The 19592-nt window shown below is 56.2% G+C and overlaps 1 protein-coding gene across 4 annotated transcripts in view; it reads left to right on the plus strand.

Annotated features, from left to right (window-relative positions):
* Positions 1 to 19592, plus strand: part of HDAC7 (histone deacetylase 7) — an 88901-nt gene that overhangs the window by 19791 nt on the left and 49518 nt on the right. Inside the window, exon 1 of one of the 4 annotated variants that reach the window (XM_054806900.1) lies at positions 12624 to 12855. The exons of the other annotated variants lie outside the window; for them this stretch is intronic. The gene's annotated coding sequence lies outside the window, so the exon portion shown is untranslated. Of the gene's footprint in view, positions 1 to 12623; positions 12856 to 19592 lie in introns of those variants that run through there. 4 annotated transcript variants of the gene reach the window in all.

Below are 19592 nucleotides of genomic sequence, written 5' to 3' on the forward strand. Positions count from 1 at the left end.
AGAGCCAAACCCTGTAGCGATGGCAGAGAATGAGCCACATCTCGTTATTAGGAGTTTTGGGGGCCCTTTTTTTTTTTTTTTTTTTAAACCAAAACAGGATGATTTCCAACCGATGACTTTGAATCTGAAGGATGAGTAATCACGCGGTCACGGGGATGGTGAGGTTACAATTGTTAAAAGGAAGCCTTAAAAATTGTCAAGTGTCGCGTTCAAACCTCATGTGAGGGCAGCACCCATGTAACGGGGACCACGATGTGCTGAAACGTTGGTCGATGAAACCTCACGACTAGACGGCTTCATTGTTTAAGCATTGTTTTTTTTTTTTTAAAAATAGCTCTATTGGAAACGTTCACATCCGTCGCGGGCAATTGCAGTGGAGAAGGTCAGGAGAGAAAATCCGGTGGGGTGTGTTGGAAATGGGAATGTCCATGGGTAGGATTTTCTGCTTCTTGTTTTTGGGATAGCTCTGTAGGAGAGGAAAAGAAACCTTCAGCTCTTGGCAAGAGGAGGTGGAGAGGAAACGGACCCTGAGTCAAAGCTGAAGAGGCTACGAAGGGCTCGGGGTGCGGGCAGCAGCGGTGGGAAGGGGGGGGTAGGCGGTGTGGGGCTGCAGCCCGGGACCGGTTCCCAAGACAAGTAACTCCGAGCTGGGCTGGGACCTCAGAGACTCGTCCTGTAAGGGAAGGTGGCCCTTGAAGAGGCTAGTGAGAACAATGAGGAGCTCTTTGGTGGGATCCAGCTGATGCCTGTCGCAAGAATAATTAAGGGGCATCTGACACCTCTCCTTCCTCCAACTTTTATTTACCTCCCTCGTAAGATAAAAACCCATCAGAGTTATTAGCTGCATTTCAAAGATGCCATCAACCGCAACAAAGCCCGTGGCTTGGCCAGCAAAGTGTTAACGTCTGTCCCAGAAACCCTCCGGGAGGAAGGGAGCTGGCCAGAGGCAGCCTGGGTCCCGGCCAGCCGCTACAGAGCAGCCTCGGCATCTCCTGGCCACCATCCCTGCCAGCCCCCGGCACATGCACGACGTGGGTCGTCCCCAAACTTGCTCGGGATTTCTGTGATCTGTCGCCTGAGCAGTGCTGGGTCGCTCATCCAGACATCCCGGCTTGCTTCTCCTTGGCTCTGTTGGCATCTTCCTCCATCCTACCCCATCTCAGGGGGGGTTTCACCGGCACCTCCAGAGCACTTTGTGTAGCTGCACCCAGAAATCCTCCGTGTTCCTACCACAGCTGGCCCACGTCCCAGCTCCGGGAGGAAACCCAGGCCATAAGGGATGTCCCCACACTCAGAGGTTTTGCCTTTGCACCCACTGCTGGGAGCTGCTTTGACCAATGTCAGAGCGGAGAAAGTCTCCTTTGGGATGGCAGCAACATGGGCATGTCCTGGGAGAAGGGAGGGCTGAGGTTTTGGACATCTCCATCCTCACAACTTATTACATTTGCCCTTCGGTTGTCATCTTTAGTTCTGAACGTGCTGGTTTTGCAGTTGTCAGCAGTCGATTTGGGCTCCTCTGTGGCTTTCAGAGGTGCTGAGGCATTGACAAAAGTTTTGCTGTCAGACCTTGTGGGACTGGGGGGAGAAGAAGAGGAGAGCTGGTACCCAAAGTGACTTCAGAAGGTGGACTGTTTGGGTGAAAGCAACCCCTGGGGTACCCAGGCTGTGAGGAGCTGGTGGGTTTATTTGCCTCGCTGGATTAATCTTGGATCGGGCACTTCTCTTCACATTCTCTGCCACAGACCGTGAGCTCTGGATGTTTCTGAGCAAGCTCTGAGGGCATCTGTACGTGTGTCTGTGTCCACTTGGTGGCACTGTGTCTGCCTTGGGTCCTGCAGGTGAGGAGCCTGACCCACTTTTGGAAGAAGCTTTCAGATCCTCAGATTAGGTTATGTTGCAGGGAGTGACCTGGTGTCAGTCGTGGTGGTGATGCTCTTGGGTACCTGTGCTGTGTAGCTGCAGCCAGGCTCTTCCCCGTGGTGCGTGGCAGGAGGACTCATGAGTGTGAATTGAAATAAGAGAGGTTCTGGTTGGATATGAAGGGGAACTTTGTCCCTGTGAGGATGGTCAAGCATTGGAATGGGTTGTGCAGGCTCCATCCTTGAGCTTTTCAAGACCAAAGCCCTTACTCTGATCTCATAGCTGTCCACGTTTCAAGCAGGAGGTTAACTAGAGACCTCCAGAAGTCCCTCCCAACTTGGATTATCTTATGATCCTATGACAACTCGTCTGCCCACAGTAGGAACTTTGCTGCTTATGCCCTCACGTCTCAACCCATAGAACCATAGAATGGTTTGGGTTGGAAGGGACCTCAAACCCCTGTAGTTCCAACCCCCCTGCCATGGGCAGGGACACCCTCCACTAGACCAGGTTGCCCAAAGCCCCATCCAACCTGCCGTTGAACACTTCCAGGGATGGATCTGCTGACAGCAGTCGGCATGTCCTACTCCCACCCACCTCCTTGACCATCAGGATGTTCAGCTCCTGGCTTTCTCAGTGAGCTCTGAGCATGATACAATCCATTCATTCATCCCATAACCTTCCCCTGGATGCACACAGCGCTCTTCAGCCTCGTGACATGGCAGGATGTATGGACACTGAATCTTTACTGACCTGCTGTGATGTCGGGGGTTGGAACTAGATGATCTTTGAGGTCCCTTCCAACCCAAACCTTTCTATGATTCCATGAGTCTATGTTTTACCACCTTTCTTCAAGGGCAGGTGGCAGAGCCGGGGTCCGTCCTTGTGCCTTCAGAGGTGCGTTAGGCACATAGATTTGACAGCGGGACTTTCCTGAAGGCATGAATTCATCTCACCTACCTTTAGACATCTTCACCTGAGCATCACTTTAAAGTCGATGGAGAGGAACAGCTTTTCTAGGGCATGAGTCATCTGGGCTGTTTTGGAGATGAACCGTACCTGCTCTGCCCAGGGATTTCACGTGTGGTTTTTCACTTGTGTGACTGATACAGTGCCCATGGAAAGTTGCCCTCCTAGGTCAGTTCGGTTGTGTTTTCTATCAGCCAACCTCTGGTAAGCTGCTAGCTTCAGATCGATATTTCCTTTTTCTAACTGGCTCGATGAGAAAATCACAACTGCCTGGGTCAGGGTAAGAAACTGCCGTTTCTCTTTTAGCTGTCGCCGCCAAGTTTAAGTAAACTCAGGTGGTTCCTGCGCCCTGGCTGGTTCTGAAGAACTTTAAGATGAGGTGCAACTGTCTCTTTTTTTTCTTTTTTTTTTTTTGTGCCCTGATAGTGAAGCATCTGCTGTATATGCCTGAAAGGTCTGGAGAGGACAAGCCACCCGCAGAGCCCCGTGAGCCACCCAAAACTCCTCTCTGCTGGGGAACCCTCTGGTCCCAGCCTTGCAGGGGGCTCGTGGGTGGCAGGGGCCAGGGCAGGACCCGCAGCGGTGGGACCCTGAGCCCTTCCCAACTGGTTTTAACCCCCGAGCAAGCCCACGCTTTAGCCTTTAGCGCGGAGGATGCTCGGGAGGTCCCCAAAGCCACCCGGCGGGTGGAAGAAGAGCCAGTTTTTTGCTGTAGGTGCGGGACAGGCTGGCAGCGGGCACCCAGGTTGGACGCTGGACCGGTGGCCAAGGAGGTCGTGCCGTAACGGAGGGGTGACAGCCTCCGATGCCAACGTGCCCAGCAGGTCGGAGCAGTGCCCAGTGCTTTTTGTTCATTCTCCTGGCGTTTAGGAAAACGCAGTTTTGCCGGCTATTATTTCTTTATCTGGATCCAACCCCTCTGGGTATTTTAAAGGGAAATAAACAATTTCCAGTCACTCAGGTGGTGACATTTGCAAACTGCCGTAAATTTATACGGCCCCTTTCAGTGAAACCGTTTGGCTTGAGCTTCTCTACTGAAAAAGGCAAGGAAGAGCAGGTAGCGGTCGACGTATATATGTGATGGGCTTTCAGGCGATTGCCACGTCGGAGTTGCTTTTAAGGCTATATTAAAAATGCAGAGGTCTATAGAAACTCCCGGATAAGTTGGGCTGTGCCTTGCTTCGCGGGGAACGCGCAGCGAGGAACCCACCGGTTTGTCTCTGTGCCCGCAAATCCCGACGGTGAGGCTTGAAATTGGAGGTGCGGATTTGGCACCCGGCTCTAAGGGAAACGACGAAGCTGCCGAGTTATTGCATTTGCTCCCGGAGTCGGGAGAGGGCGTGCGGCACGGGGCCGCGGACAGGGTTTGCTACAGAAATATTTAGTCAACTCGAAGGCAGTTTCGAAAGCTAAATTCAGAGCTGCTCCGGCTCCTTCCTTAGCCCATTGTTGTGGTTTTACAATCACATTTTCCTGTTTTTAAAACAAATGTTTTTCTCTCCCCTGGGGCTGTACGAAAGCCCCACAAGAGCAGCAGGGGGGAAGGCGGCCGCAGGATTGCGCTGTGCCCCGGGGGGAGGAGGCCCGTGGTGGACCTGGAGCAAACCCACCCATCAGCATCGCCCCTTCCCTCTAATTGCCGTTCGCTTTGCGCAACGCAGCGCTAACAACAGCGGGAGGGTGAAACAAACAGGCAGAAGTGTGATTATTTTTTATTTTTTAAATTTTTTTGGGTTTTTTTTTTTTTAAGTCGATGGTTCCTCTTTACTGCGCTGTGGTTTCGTGCTCAGCAGCAGGACGGTGAAGGTATTTTTGTAGGTCTTATTCAAGGAGCGTCTATTTAAAACAAACTTCTGGGCTGCCAAGCAAATGTCACCGTTCAGTTAAAAGCACAGGCGGAGGACGGGGCTCATGGGGAAATGGGGGGGCTGGTGGCAGCCCCTTGAGGGCTTCTGCCACTTTGGCGGCCTGATGGGTGCTGTGAGGTCTCTGACCGTCCTCGGAGCCCGAGTCCCAGCTGAATCCGTACACAGGGTGGACCCACCACGACATACGCAGGGACGGTGCAAGACAAGGGCCTGCGGAGGAGAAAAACTATTTATTATACAAGTTCCTGTATGCAGAGCGTCTGCACGCTGCCGGGGTTTTGCATTTAAATATGAATAGTTTTACATTTACTGAATGGAAGTCAAGAAGTTTTAAATGCTGAGCGGTAGTTCTGCAGAGCTGCTCCAGCTCTACCCGGCGTTTCCAGGCAGGATGCAACTGGGGCCAAAAACCATACCGGGAGTGGGCTAATGCTTGCCCAGCGCGGCCACAGACCCCACCATACGAAACACAAACCCTTTGGTGCTCAGCACGCATCCCGGAGAGCCGATCGCTCGCTTGCCGCCTCCTGCCCAGCCCAGCCATGCGTTGCCCAATGCTGGGTGTGAGTCGCTGCTCTCGTATCGTACATCAGCAAATAAAAAAAAGGCATCGAGCAACTCTTGTGCCCAAGTCAGCAACTCGCTCGCCCGCTTGCTGGGTCAGCCGGTCCCGCTGCTGCTGGCAATCTCAACCGGTTGGCTTCAAACCCTCCGAGCATCCCAAATTCAATCCCCAGCAGAGAAGAAATTGGGGCGGGGCGGGGGGGGGAAAGGAAAAAGAGGTAGGGGTTGGGAGGAATGCTTTAATCCCTGCCTGTACACCAAGCAGGCTCCGCGTTCGCAGCTGCGGGTGGCTTTGGTGGAGCCGTTTGCAGAGGGGTGGCAGGCAGCGGCCACGCAGGGCTCGCCGGCGTCACCGGCACGAGGCGGGAGTTGAGGCCAGCACCGAGGAGGGTTTAGATGGGATCTGAAGGAACGGAGCAGGTTTCCATTTCAATCGCATCTCCAAACCTACCGGTGCCGAGACGTGCTGTCGTGGGTGCCGCGTTAGCCGTGGCCCCGCTCTGGCGTGATGGGGCTTGTGCGGATGCGGGGAGCGGAAGCAGCTTTATCCCACCCCCCCACCACGCAGCCGGTGGGGTAGGTAACGTCCCTGCCTCGGGTTGTAGGTGGAAGCTAAGGGCACGCTCGGAGCAGATGCTGCGTGCTGGAGCATGAGCCGATCAGCAGCTGCTGAGCGGGAGCAAATGAGGATTTTTTTTTTTTTTTTTTTCCCAGCGTTTTATAACGAGGCTAAAGCATCCTCCTGCCTGAGTTCCTGCTGCACCCAGGGAGGCCAAAATATATCCAAAACAAGTACAACCCATTTCCCCCTGAAAAGCAGGAGAAACCTTCATTTTTTTTCCTATTTTGTGAGGCCCACAGGTGAGCCAGGAGGTCCAGACCATGCACAGCCCTGGACCAGCTCTAAAGAGAGCAGAGCTTTGTGGCTGCGGGACAGGCGGGTGGAAGCAGCTATGTTTTTGGGGTGGGAAGGCGGTGGATGGAGGGAGGAGGACACAGATCAGCACAAAGCCAAGGGAGAGGATGCTGGGCTGTCCCCGAGGCCGCGCGTCCCACCTGCAGCTCTGCACGCTCCCCTCTTTTACGCTCGTTCAGCCCTTGTTTTGGAGGATGCAGTCAGTCCTGGGGCGGGGGGAACGCCGGCTGCGGTGTCCCTGATTTTACCAGGTTCTTCCCTGTGATCAGCAGGATCCCCGCACTTGCACGCAGCCCTCCCGATGCCGGCAACAGCCAGGCGTTCGCTCGGCCGCCGCTGCAAACCACGGTGGAGATACCGGGCGGCTTTCTGTTCCCAGGGCTCTGATTAGGACAGTCCCGTGCCAGGAGAAAGCTGGCTGCAGCCCAGGTTCCCAGCGCGGCTCCATAAACCAGGGCGGGCTGAGGAGCTAAGCGCACGTCAGAGGACGCTCTTCTCCGGGGAGCGTTGCGCTCGTCTGATCGAAACCGCAGTCACTCCTCACCTGCCGCAGCCACCACCTACGTGGCCTCTTGCTGTTCCAGACGTTCCCGCTCACGGCGGGTAGAGATGCTGCAGGCGTGGGAAGGGGAACAAGGCAGCCCCCAGCTCGGATGGGTGGGAGGTGATGGCCGCTGGTCTCCGAGATGCCCCCGGATGGGGGAACGGAGGCTGGGGGAGCTGCTGAGAGTAGGGCTGCCCGTGCTCCCCCCCCGCCCCATGCATGGGTCTTCCCGGGGGGTATGCCCGGCCTCGTGGTTCCTGCCATTTGGGGGGGGCCAGGAGCGCACCCCCAGCCTTGGGGACTTATCCTCCTGTTTTCCAGCTCTCTGGCTTGCTGCGTGACTCAGGAGCGTGCTGCGATGGGTGGGAACGAGACAAAGCATGCCAGGCTGCTCAGCAAAGGCTTTGGTCGGGAACCGCCGCTGGTGCCCACCCTCCTTCCCCTTCCAGGCAGACCAAGACCACCTTCTGGCTCTCCTCCGCCCCGAGCATCGGGGTTGGGGGGGGTGCCGAGCTCACAGGGGGATGCTGCGGGAATCCTCCCCGCTTGCCACGAACCGGGAGCTGCGGAGCTCGGACGAGCCCGGGCAGCCTTGAGCGTCTTTGTCTCCTTCGCCAGCAGTCTGAGGGTTGCACAACGTGTGGGGGTGAAGGGCATTCATCTCTGCCGATCAAAATAGCACGTTTCTTTCACAACCGGCAGCGGGTTGTGCACATGCCCCCCCGCCCGGCCGCAGCAGAGCCCCAGCCTTGCTGGCAATGGTCTGTAAGGCAGAAGAGACTCAAGAAAGGGAAGCGGTGCCTTGCTTTCCAGGCTAAAAATACTGGCTGCGCTTCCAAAATAATCTTGGTTGAATAATCTCGATTGACCCCACGCTCCAAGGCTGCCGGCTGCTTCAATTCCCCAATAACTTCAGTCTGAGCTTCGGCCACCTGGATGGAGGAAGGTCTCGGTGGGATCTTTTTGCTGCCGGAGGTGGGTTTTGCTCTTCGCGTGCAGGTCATTTTGGAATGGGGTTGTAACGGGAGAAGCCGGGTTGCTGCTGCCTCTTCTTCAAAATGTGACCAAATTGACAAATTTCAAAGCTGAACACAAAGACCAGAAAAACTCTGGTCTTCCAGCTCGCCCCAAATCTGACCTTTTATTTGAGATGTTATTTTGTAAGAGAAAAACACCAGCTTCCCCCAGGATGCCCCGGGGTAGATTCCCGTGGGTTATACCGCAACGGGGAGCAATCTGCGGGAACGAAGGGGCCGGCTGAGCTCCGGAGCACCAAGCCCCATCTTGCCCTTCCCGATGTGTTTGTGCCTTTTTGAAGGACGAATTTAAGAGAATTTAGGGCACTGAAGAGAGGAAAGAGCTAGACGGGGAGGATGCTGCACAACGTAAACCATAGAGAACGGTCCCCACCGTTGGCTCCACTGAGTAATATGCAAATTTATGCAGAGTGGGGCCTGCCGGGACTTACGTGCTGAAGCTATTGACTGTTCTCAGAATGAGCTGTTAGTCATAAAAACATTGCCATGGCAATTTTGGTGTTGTCAGGGCTCTGGGAGCACGTCAACGTCCCACCCCATGAGGCTGCCGGAGGTGAGGACAGGGTGGGCTCCAAACGCAGACCACCCCCCCCAGCCGGGCGGGTGATGCTCAGGCGAGCCCTTGGGACGTCTGTGGGTCTACTCGGTGCTTGCCAGCGGGGTCAAGGCAGCTCACCCCCCCCATATTCCTGGTTTCCCATTGCTCGTGCAGCCGGATGAGGCTTTACACGCCTCATTGTGTCCCTCTTGTTGCCGCTTTGCTTTGCGGCGTGGTCCTCCCGTGGTCCCAAAGCTCAGCCCAGGCTGGCGCACACGTGGACCCCCCTTCCCGGCGGGGCTCTGAGCCTCCGGCAGCCCCCAGCCACGCGCTGGCTTCTTCACCAGCCTGGGAAACGGCCAAGGCTTCTGCAGCTCATGAAATCAAGGACATCGACGCTTCTTCCCCCGCCGTTGGCTTCCTCTGCTGACACCGTTGCTGAGGTTTCCCTGTTATCTCCCCCGGCTTCAGTTTGGGATTCATTTGCAACCATCTTAAATGACTAGCACTTCTGTTCCGGTGTTATTTTCCGTATCAGAGAGGCATGAAGTGTAACCTCCATAATTATGAGTTAGTAAAAAAGCCTTTGTCCCCTCCCTCCCGTCCTTGCAACGGACTGAACTGCTATCAGGTGCTGTTTGAGGGTCGTGCATCTTCTCAGAGGAGATTTGCCAAGCGTTTCCAAGACGAAACCGTGGAACAATGAGGTTTTGAGAGTTTAGAAATGAAAGGGAAGGAAAGGCCATTCCGGAAGAAAACTGGCATAAATGAAAGGGAAAGAGAAAGCCCCAAAGGTGAGATGCACCGCGAGCAGCTGCAGTTTGAGCCTCCCAGCTTCAGAGAGTGCCGAAAATAACCGCTTGGTAACCGAGGCTTACAACGGGGTGCCAGCCTGTGTGCATGCATGCATGCTTGATATGTAACTTCCCATATTCTGTTCTGGTATCGTAAGAGCGAGCAAAATAGCTCAGCAAAAACACAGCCGCTGCCCACCCGTGTTTCGGTGTTTATCTTGGTGCATCTGCACCGATTGACCTCCGGAGCTGCGAGGCACTGCAGCTGAGCCGTGGCTCCTCCAGGTCTCCTGGCTCTGGGACGAAGGAGGGCTTTGCTCTGCATCTGAAGTGATTTTTTTTTTTTTTTTAATTTTTTCTTTGGAAAAGAGAAGTGTAATTCAGTGGTCAGAGAATCCCCCACGCTTTGGATTTCCTGGAAATGCAGCTGTCCTCTTGCAGAGGAGCTGCAGCCAAATCACCACTGTCGCAGGCTGCTCGCCCTGTGGTCAGCAAAGGAATTTCGGGTGATATCGCCCTGCCTTCGAACGGGATTTGAAGCCCCTGAGTGCCACCTCCTTCGCTCTGAATTTGGCTCATTTTCTTTCTTTGAGGTGCGTTGCGTGCGGATGCACCCGCTGTCCCATCCTCGGCTCGTCCCCTCCTCATCCCGTTGGATCCGGCTGCAACGGGAACCGCTCCATCCCGTACCCGATACCCCCGGGAGGGTCCGTGGGCGAGTTCCCGCAGCGGGATGACAGGAGAGCCCCAACAGCAGAACGAGTCACTGGGAAACACGCAGGAGAAAGGTGTGTCTTCAGCCTGCGATTTTATGCAATTTAGGGCTTTTACTCGGGGCTACGCGGAAGCGTCTATCTCCAGTTAGGTTTGCAAAGCTCTCCTCAGGTCAGGGCCCTCTGCCAGCGTGTTTGCTGCCCCTTTTCTCAGCAGTTTGGTGGCTTGGACGTTCACCCAGGATGGAGGGGACTCAGGGTCAAGTTTGGATTCTAGTGACAAGGATTCGAAGCGTATTCCCGCTTGCCTTGGGTCTTTCTAACGACTCGGCTGAGGGATTCCTGGAACAAGCTGCTCGCGGTCCCTCCTGTTGAAGCAGGTCTGCTCTCTGTAAAATAATACCGTGTTTATCGGGTATGAGACAACGCGATTCCCTCCTCCTGGAGATGAGGGTGCTCCTGGGCACTCCCATGGGTGAGCAACCTGAGTTTTGGGTCTTGCTTTAATGGTTACTGCATTTGCAGTACAGCTGCCGAGATGGTCAGGGTCGAGGGCATGGGGGCTACAAGGAGAGGCGAGAGGAGCTGCTCTGGTTTGGGGTGGAGAAGAGGAGATGAAGGAGAGGTCTAACCACAGCCTACCACAAGCTGATCTAGTAGAAGACAGCAGAGTCAGGTTGTTCCAACAACTGAGGTTTGTTGTTACAACAAAAGGCATCAGGGACAGTTTGCGGTTGGTTGGACAAGCGGAGATGTTTTGCGGAGAGGTGGAAGGTCTCCATCCTTGGATCCTGAGCAAGGCAAAGCTGCGACCGCCCTACTTCGGTGGTGGTGAGAGCCGTGTTCCGAGGAGAAGCCTGGACCGGAGCCCCCAAGGTCCCTTCCCACCAGCACCCCAACCCCTGAGACATCTGCGTGTCCCAGGGTGGCCGTAGGACCGGTGTTTTAAAAAGAAAACGTCACCCAGTCCCACTGGGATGTAGAGACGGGAGGTACCGACGCCTGACCGGAGTATCAAAAACCTGGGCTGCTGCGTGCTGCATGTTTGAAAGACAACCTAAATATTCATGTGGGTTTTAGAGCACCTGAAAATACGGCTCCGAAAAGGAATGTTTGGCTCAGCTTCAATTAAAGTGCTGCTGTGCTCCTTAAATTTAAGGCAGGCTGTGATCCACATAATATTCTGGATTAATAGTATTTAATTTTCAAAGAGAATACACCTAAGACTAATATAAATAGATGTAGAAAAGGCTGGCAAGCTTCATGGCTCCTTCCTGCCTGCACATCCCGTATCTTTCTGGAGCCACCCTTATTTTTACCAGCCGGATGCATCAAATCCAAATGATGTGGCCACTTGAAAGGACTTATCGTTGGTGACCGCGTCCCAAGGAAACGGGCAGGAAACGGCACCAATCTGCCCAAGACAGCCCTGTGTTTTCGGCTTTGCGTCCCCTGCGCTGCCATACGGCTCTCAGTGCAGAGTTTGCTGGATTGCAGATTTCCTAAGTAAATCTGTGGTGGAAGAGTCTTTTCCAAAACTTAATTAAGTGAATAAGTCTGGGCTCAGGGTCCAGCTGCAAGGGATTTTAAATGTGCAATTCCCAGTTTTTCCTCTTTAAATGTGTCTGTGCATCGTACCGGACTCTCTCTAGCAAAGAGCAGCGTCCTGCCCGAGACGGCAGGTTTGGGAAGCGAGATAAAAAGCTTCGGTAACGGCAGAGTTCCTTACCGAAGAGCTCTTGCTGCAAGAGGCGAGTTTCTTAAGTTCCTGCATGTAACCAACCTGACCTTACATTTTCTCTATCTGGGACTTATAAGCTGTAGCAAAGCTTCTCCGTGGCTCAGCGGGATGGTTTGGTAGGACCGGACACGGTACGTTTGGCAAGGAGGAGCCGTTGAATCCGCGGAGGATAAATTCAGCAAGGACCTTACTGTGTGACTTTTCGATGACGTTAAAAAATATAAGATGTTAAGCTAGAAGCGAAATAGTCTCCATTTGAAGCAAGCACGTAAACCAAGGACGGCATCGCGCGTCCAAGCAAAACACAGCTCAGACAGAACGACCCTCCAAAGGCAGTGGCCCCGGCAGTTAAAGCTGTCGCCTCTGAATGCTTTTCGGCATTTCGGCGGTGGGTTACGCGTCCTGCTGGGTTGTCACCTGGGTCTTCCACAGCCATTCCTCCTGGCACAGATGATGCTTTTCTGTTTGCCCTGCATCAGCCTCCCGCACCGTGCGATGCTGCCCGTCCCGGAGAACGCGCGTGCACCGGGCCTGGGCCCGTGGGCGTGCGAACGGCCGCGGGAACGCGCAGGCACCGCGGTGCAACCCCACGGCGACGCGATGAGCCGCAGCTCCAGACCTGGCGCGAGGCCCGAGGGGATCCCACCGGGGATCTGGGTGCACGGGTGGGACTTTTCCAGCCCAGCCGTGCAACGGGAGAGATGAGGGGCTCTGAGGGGGCTCTGCACACCCACGCAGGCTGCAGACACAGCTCGGGGAGCCTTGTTCTGGCTCAGGCAGGTGAATCCCGGCTCTGCCCGGAGCCGCAGGAGCCCCAGGCCGGTCCCGGGTGTGCACACACACCCCCCCGCCCCCCGCCGTTGCCCCACGGGTGCACCCCGGTTCCCAGCTGCGTGGATCGGCCCGGCGGGCGCATCTGAGCAACCCCGGGGAGGTCGATACCGGCGGGGGGCGCGGTTCGGCCCGGCCCAGCCCGGGGGTCGGCGGTGCCGCCATTGGCCGCGGCCGCGGGGCGGCGCCGCCCGCAGACAACGCGCCGTGGGCCGGGCCGGGCCGGGCCGCTCCTCCCCGCCCGGTTCCGGTGCGGCGGCGCAGGTGGAGCCGGTGGAGCCGAGCCAGGCCGAGCCGAGCCGCCGGTGGAGCTCCGCGCCCGCTGCCCAGCCCATGGCTCCCCGTGCCCCGCCGCCCAACGCGGCCCGGCCGGGGGCCGCCCCCTGCTCCGCCGCTGTCGCCTGAGCTCCGCGGACGCGCCGGCCTCGCCTTTGTCCCCGCCTGGCCCCGCCGCCGGCCTCAGCCCGGCCCCCGCCCGAGGTAGGCACAGGGGCGGCGGGGACGTTTCCGTCGCGGCCTGGGGCGGGCGCGGGTCTGTCACCCCCGGGGGGGTGGGGGGGAGTAAGAGGCCTCTCCGGGCCGGGCCCCCTATCCCCGGGGAGGGGTAAGAGGCCTCCCCGGGCCGGGCCTGGCCCCATTTCCCCCCACACTCCCGGGGGGCCGATGGCTGCCCCCGGCGCAGCCCCGGCCGAGCCCCCCAAGGGCTCTGCTCGCCCCCCCTTCCCAGGCCTTGCACCCCCAGCTCCCCACAGCCCCCTGGGGCTGGCGGGCTCCCGTGAAGGGGTGCCCTGGAGCCGAGCCCCCACCGCAGCAGGGAGCCGGCTGGTCTGGATTGGGGGGGGGTGTCTCACTCCCTGGGGGCATTGCCTGGGGGTCTGCAGCCTCCAGCCAGGGCTGGGCTGGGGGGGGTGGTGGTGGTGCACCCCGTATCGCTGGAGAGATGCTGGCAGCGCCGTCACCCCCGGTATTGGTGTACGTAGCACGAGCGTGTGGTGCGCGGGGCTCCGGGCGATGGAGCATCCGATGGCCGCAGCGGAGAGCCCGGGCTGGTGCTGCTGCCTGGGGAAGCATCAGGTGATGGTGGCTCTGGGAGCAGCCGATCCACCCCGGGAGGAGACGATGTCCCGTGCGAATGCCGCCAGAGCTGAGGGAGAGACTTCAGGCTCCTGCGTCCCCAACTCCTCAGGTCCAACGAGGTCTGCAGACCCGTGGCTACCTTCGAGAGCGCGTGTTTAGATGTGGTAAACCCGAGCCTGTTGTTTGCTGGAACGTTTTTGTTCTATTCCTGTCTCCTTTCCCTTCTGAAGGCCAGCTGGCGCTTGCAGGAAGTGAGGCATTAAGGGCAAAGGAGCGACGGCACTAGCAGCTCTGCTGCCTTGCGTCTTCCTTGGGTGTATTTACTGAAACGGCATCTCTCTTTCTCTCTAAATACATTGTCAAGAAAGGCTGTGAGCAGCTGCGCTGGGAAAAGAGCTGTCGATACCCTGAGTAGCCCGGATCTGTCTGGAGTCTGAGCGTACGAGCCAATGCAGCCCACAGATCTGCGACTCGTCCAAGATTTGCCCTTTGCTGGCAATCCCCGAGCTCCCAAAAAGCAGATCTTCCCACACCTTTTCCCATGGTAAAGGTATTAGCCAGGGTTTGGGCATGTTCCGAGGCTCTGCTGAGTAATGGGACGTTGGGAGGCTCCTGCAGAGGCGGTGTTGAGATGCGCGCCCGGGCTGGGCTTGGTGGGTGCTCAGGAGAGACGAGGTGTCGCTTGTTGTGGGAGTGGAAGGGAAGCGAATGGCCCGAGGATTTGGACTGTGCAGTAGTTTTTGTCCAACTGGATGGTCTGTAAGTGGTTTCTGCCCTGTGTTTGTTCTAGCAGACGGTCAAAGCAGCACGCTCTGGGAGGACGGGGAGGGTGGGCCCTGCTCTCTGAGGGTCCGGATGCGATACCTCTGACCAGATGTTTGCAGAGCCTTTGCAGCCTGGAAATCACAGCCTTTCTCAGGAGATCTCCAGCGCTTCCTGGTTTGCAGCGAAGATCGGAGGATTTTAGAACTTCCTACTCAGCTGCCTGATGTGAGCAGGAAGTGGGAGCATGAAAATGGCAGCAAAAGTGCTTGCAGCGAGGCTGGAAGCTCGGCAGGCGTAAGCGTGGGATGGTTATGAGGTTAGACCTGTCCTGAACAGGGTCCTAAACCTTTTGGACATATCATTTGGGGACGGACAAGCCACAATCTTAGGGCCGGTCCGTGCAAGTGTGTATCTCATCCAGGCACAGCGTAGCAGGAGGATGGAGGTGAGTGTGGACGGGTGCGTGTGAGTGTGTCTTTTCCTGCGGTTTATTAAACGTCTCTGTTGCATCCTACTGGGGCTCGGACGGGAACCTCCCCAGGGTGGGGAGAGGCTCAAGCGTTGGGTAGGTGCTGGGTGCTGTCCAGTGCGGTTCTGATCTGGTAGAGCCGTTTCAATGCGCCCCCGCGTTATATCTGGACTAGCAAAGTGATAAACTTTGTGTCCTCCTGAGATGGTGGGTCTGGATTTGTGTTGTGTTGTGGAATTGGGGCCCGCAACGGCTGGAGCACGCGTGTCACGACTCCGGCCCTTCGCACCTCGCTGGGCTGTGGATTGGAGTAAAGACCCCGGTTGTCTCTGCTGTTAAGCTGGTTGCTTAAGGTCTCTTGAGGTAGGTGGCTCCAGGGATACGAGTGGCAGCACCGATGGCTTTGGGATACGGGGCTTCAGCCGAGCGGTTCTCCCACCGTGGGGCACTGGGATAGAAACAGCTCTTGGGAGGCTGAAAGCCGGTGCTGCAAAACCCTAACCGTTTAGAAACCGTTGAAAGAAAAATGAGGTTTGGAAGTGTCGGTAGGAAGGAGATGAGGTGTGTTTGGAGTCTTTGTGGCTCAGATTTTCAGGCTTTTTCCTGTACAAATAGTGGGATGCAATAGCATACGTGCTTTTTTTTAAGAGAGTCTGTGAGATCCTGCAATCATGTATTTAACAGCTGGGACCTTGGGGAGGGGAAAAAACAAACAAGTGAGCTGGCAATGCTCCGAAACACGCAGCTCCTTCTGCCCCGTTGCCTGACTCTCGCAGCGGAGGTGTGCGAATCTCCTTTTCGATCTCTGGTTCAAACATCAAGACCTTAGTTTTTCTGATCTGATTTATTACCTTTTGATCTCCATCCAGCCCCGTAGCTGCTCTCCGCTGCAGAGGGACGGGACAGCACAGGATGGGTAGGTGAGTCAGTCCTGCGAGCTGCTGAGTCCTTCCCGATGTCTGTGTCTCATTACCTTGCTATGCTCCCTGAAGGCAGGAATGCATCCTTCCCCGGTTCAAGCTTTGCCGGCTTCCTCTTAACAACTTCTTTGCTGACTTTTTGGGTCGTTGGTAAAATGGGGGAGATGACAGACAGCCAGAGAAGCGTGTCCCGGCTTCGCTGAGTTTGAACTGTCTGGTTGCAGCCGGGTGGGTTTGCGTCAGAGTTGAGCAGCCCTCTGTGACCGAGGCTTTGAGAGCCCCGCGTGCTTCGGCTCCCGGCTGGTCTCTCGTCTGCCGCTCCGACTGCCCTAAAAATACCGCAGGAGAGCCCTGCCGCTCGCAGCCTCGCTGAAGGGCTGTAATGTTTCCCTGCCTTTGTCGGCGCCTTAACGTGCGGGGTTTGTTTCTGGCCACCCCGCTCCCACCTCTTTGGATGTATACGGGCTGCTCTGCTGAGTTGCCTTCCCCGAAGAGCAGGGCTGGGCCTGGAATGCGTTAGGGACAATTTTGTTGCTCAAAGGAGGTCTGAGTTGGTACGTTTGCTGTATGATGTGACGGTGACGTGAAGCTTTCAGGGGGGTGTTTGGAGTTCGGGAGGCGTGCCGGGGCTGGTGGGGTACAATGTGAGTTGCTAACGCTGTTAACGTTGACTTTTTAGCTGAAAAACTTGAGTCTGGTTAAGCCGAGCCGAGGAAGTTTAGGAGACCAGTGCTGTCCTGCAGAATGTAGGCAAAGGATTTGTTTTCTTTCTCTGCCTTGGAGAGCTCCGTCTTCCCTTGAAACTGTCTTCCAGATATAGCAGCAGTTGCTAACACTGAATGAATGCGTGCTGAGTTTAGGCAGCTCTGAGGCTGCTGTATGTTGTGCAGGATTCAGTTGTTTGAGTTTAGCCAGAGCAAGCGAAGCTGGTATGCTTGGGTGGCATTGTCCCAGTTGCCAAACTATAAATAGCAAACGGAGCCCAAGCGCTTCTTGAACTGACTTTGGAAATTTCCCAGACTCACCTTGGAGGAGGAATTCGTGCCAAGGCACATCAGCCCTTGGCAGAGCGGGGCTGAAGGCGGCGAGCGCTCAGCGTGATGCAGAAGTACCCGTAAGCGAGTCGATGAGGTGGCAGAGTTGGTGTGAGTGCCGTACGTCCGTGTCACTGTGGTCCCTGTTGGGCAATATCTGAGGATGCTGAGGAAAGAGCCCTGAGTCAGTGCTACGCTGTGACCCAGAGAGGGTGGGAGAGAATGTCCTAAGTGAGGATCTCCCCAGAGGTCCTCACCCAAGGAGGGGATGGAGCAAGAGAGCGGCTATCTGTCCTACTTCAATGCCTTAGCACATCCATCACGTGTATCTGTCTGTCTTCTCTCACCCTAAAAGTTTAGTCCGTCCACGTTCAAGGCGAAGCGTGGTGGCGGGTGGTCTCTGTTGTCAATGTAAGAAGGTGTCTCGGTGGCCAGCTGGCTTGCTTTTTGCACCTCAGCGCAGTAACAAACCACGTCGCTTACTCGCAGGAGGATACGTTGGGCTTCGTCCCGTGAGGTGTTTGTATCCAGGAGTAGGAACGTGTGCCAGCAGGAGAATTAGCTCTTCCACGGGGTTGCGTTGCACAGTTGGATCAAAATACTGCTCACATCAGTGCAAAACAAACACCGCCGCTGGTCTGGCACGCGGTCACGCTCACCCCGCGGCCTCTCTGCGCCGCGGTAAATGACGGCGTGTGCTTCTAGGGGATGGAGGCTCTGCGCCGGGACGGTGGGTGCTGCAGGTAGGGAACAGGAGGACAGGGATACAGTAGTTGGGGGAAGAGCTGGAAACTGGGAATATCTTGTGCTGGATTCCACAAGAGACTCATTTCTCTTGATGGAGAATTTTTTGACGTGTGCGGGGTGTTCCCGTCAGCGGTGCCTGCCTGGAGCATCCTCCTAGCATTGACCCGGTGAGCGGGACAGGAGTGGGAGTCGCTGCTGGCCGTGCCTGGCTCCCAGTTCTGGCAAGCCGCTGGTTGCTCTTCTGGGCTATTTGTGCATCGCAGTGCGTAACTTAGGATCAGAAACACTCCACTGGTTTACTGTAGCTATCCTAAAGTAATACCTCAAAACCAAGACCCAAACCTTTGTTTATTTTAGAAATGACTCAATTGATGCTATAAGGCATGAAATAAGCAGGTAGGGCTTCCCAGTGCATTTGGGCTTCTTGACAAGATTGCTCTCGCCTGAACTCATTCGCTGGGTCACGTTAGGTGATCCTGGCCTTTTCGTCCATCTGCTCTCCCACCTTCCTCTCCGACTTTGCCTCTTTTATTCCTTTTCTCCAGCTCCCCTTTCACTCGAGTACACCCAGTTCTCCCGCAACTGCCCCTTTGCAAGGAGTGTAGTAAGCATTTATAGAAATAAAATAGGAAGGTGTCGTGATCCGGTTTGTGTAGCTGGAAGGATATCAGCCTGTCACTTGGGTCATCTGCTTCTCCGGAGCATCCTGCGGTCCTGCAAGTGCCTTGGAGTTCAGCTCCACGGAGGGTGGAAGCAGGGCACCGGGACTGGACTCCCTGATGCTGCAGGAAGGAATCGGGCCGTGGTGCTGGGACGTGGCGCTGGGAGCGGTTCACCAGGGGATGTTCTTGAGCCTTCGCGGAAGGAGAATCTCTTACGCAAGGCAGGGGAAAACAGTGTTGATGCTGAGGCTGCTTTTTCAAAAGCCGCCGTTGCGTAAGAGCACAAGCCTTGGGCAGCACAGAAAATGTGGAGAACATCACTTCCTAGCGATCTCTCAAGACAAAGCGAGGATTGCTGTCTGAATTTCTTCCTTTATGTGTATCCTAAACTTCAAGGCTTATGTAAATTCTCCAGGTTTGCTCAGGGCTTGATGCATTTCTGTTGCAGAGGATGTGTTTCCATACATAGCCCGGGGGTGCAACTACCAAGTGAAAATAGTCTCTTCTGTTCCTGCCATGGACTTTTCTTCATCTGGCTGCCTTCAGCAACACTTAAGAGGCCAGTGAAAGCGCCTGCTTTCCAGTGTTATCTTCTAGTGGCCGTAGGGTGGGAATATTCGCAGCAGAGAGGCTGTCGTGGAGGTGGGAATGTGTCCCTGCTCCCTCCCTCCCCTCGACAGCCCAGAGCGGAGGAGAAGCACCCTTCTCCCGCTTCCCTTGCCTTGCTCAGATGCAGGTTTTGCCGTGTCCTTTCTGCCACCCGTGTGGGCTCACCCTTGGTCCTCTGGCCTCTCTGTCCTTGTCCCAGGGCTGAGGCAGGGACTGGCGCGTGGCTCCTTGCTGCCCCAGGGATGTCGAGGACAGAGGGTTGACTGTTTCTGCAGATAACTACAGAGCACCCGGACGCAGGAGCCTCTGCTGCTTTTAGGGCTCATCTCCTGGCTTCTGCCGAGCTCAGGATCATGCCTGCTTCCTTCTTTCCCTTCCTCCAAGGCTGCACCGACACCTCGCTGCAGTGGTAGAGAGGTCCCCGAGTGAGGGTGTGGAGGTGCTGGTGGGCAGACTTGCGGTGCGGTCCGTTTGCCTTGAAAATCGCCTCCACAGAGACCAAGCCTGAGAGCAGATGCGGTTCTCAGGGCTCAGGATGCATCAAAGCCCCGTGAAACTACCGGGCACTCCTCGCGTGCCCGTGCTCTTCCCCCTTCGTGGCCTTGCTGCTCCCTTCTGCGCTGGCGCTGAGACAGGCTGGATCCTCCTTGCCCTTGTTGGGAGCGCTTCTATCCCCCCAGCACCGTTGCAGGATGGAGCCGCCACCATCCGGAGGTGGCAGCGTCCCAGGAGAAGGGTTCCCCATGCTGGGGGACGGTCCCTGCCGTACCGTCGGGGTGGCTGGGTTTTGTCTGGGTCCCCGCAGCCATGCGGCTGTCACCTGCTGGCACGGGGCGGGCAGGGACGACGGCAGCGCTGGCTCATGCCCCTGGCATAATTGAACTGCAGCGTTAAGCAAATCTGCGGCTTGTGATCTTTATTCAGAGCGCTCAGC

This window comes from Grus americana, chromosome 31 (assembly GCF_028858705.1).
Source record: "Grus americana isolate bGruAme1 chromosome 31, bGruAme1.mat, whole genome shotgun sequence".
NCBI classification, from domain to species: domain Eukaryota; kingdom Metazoa; phylum Chordata; class Aves; order Gruiformes; family Gruidae; genus Grus; species Grus americana.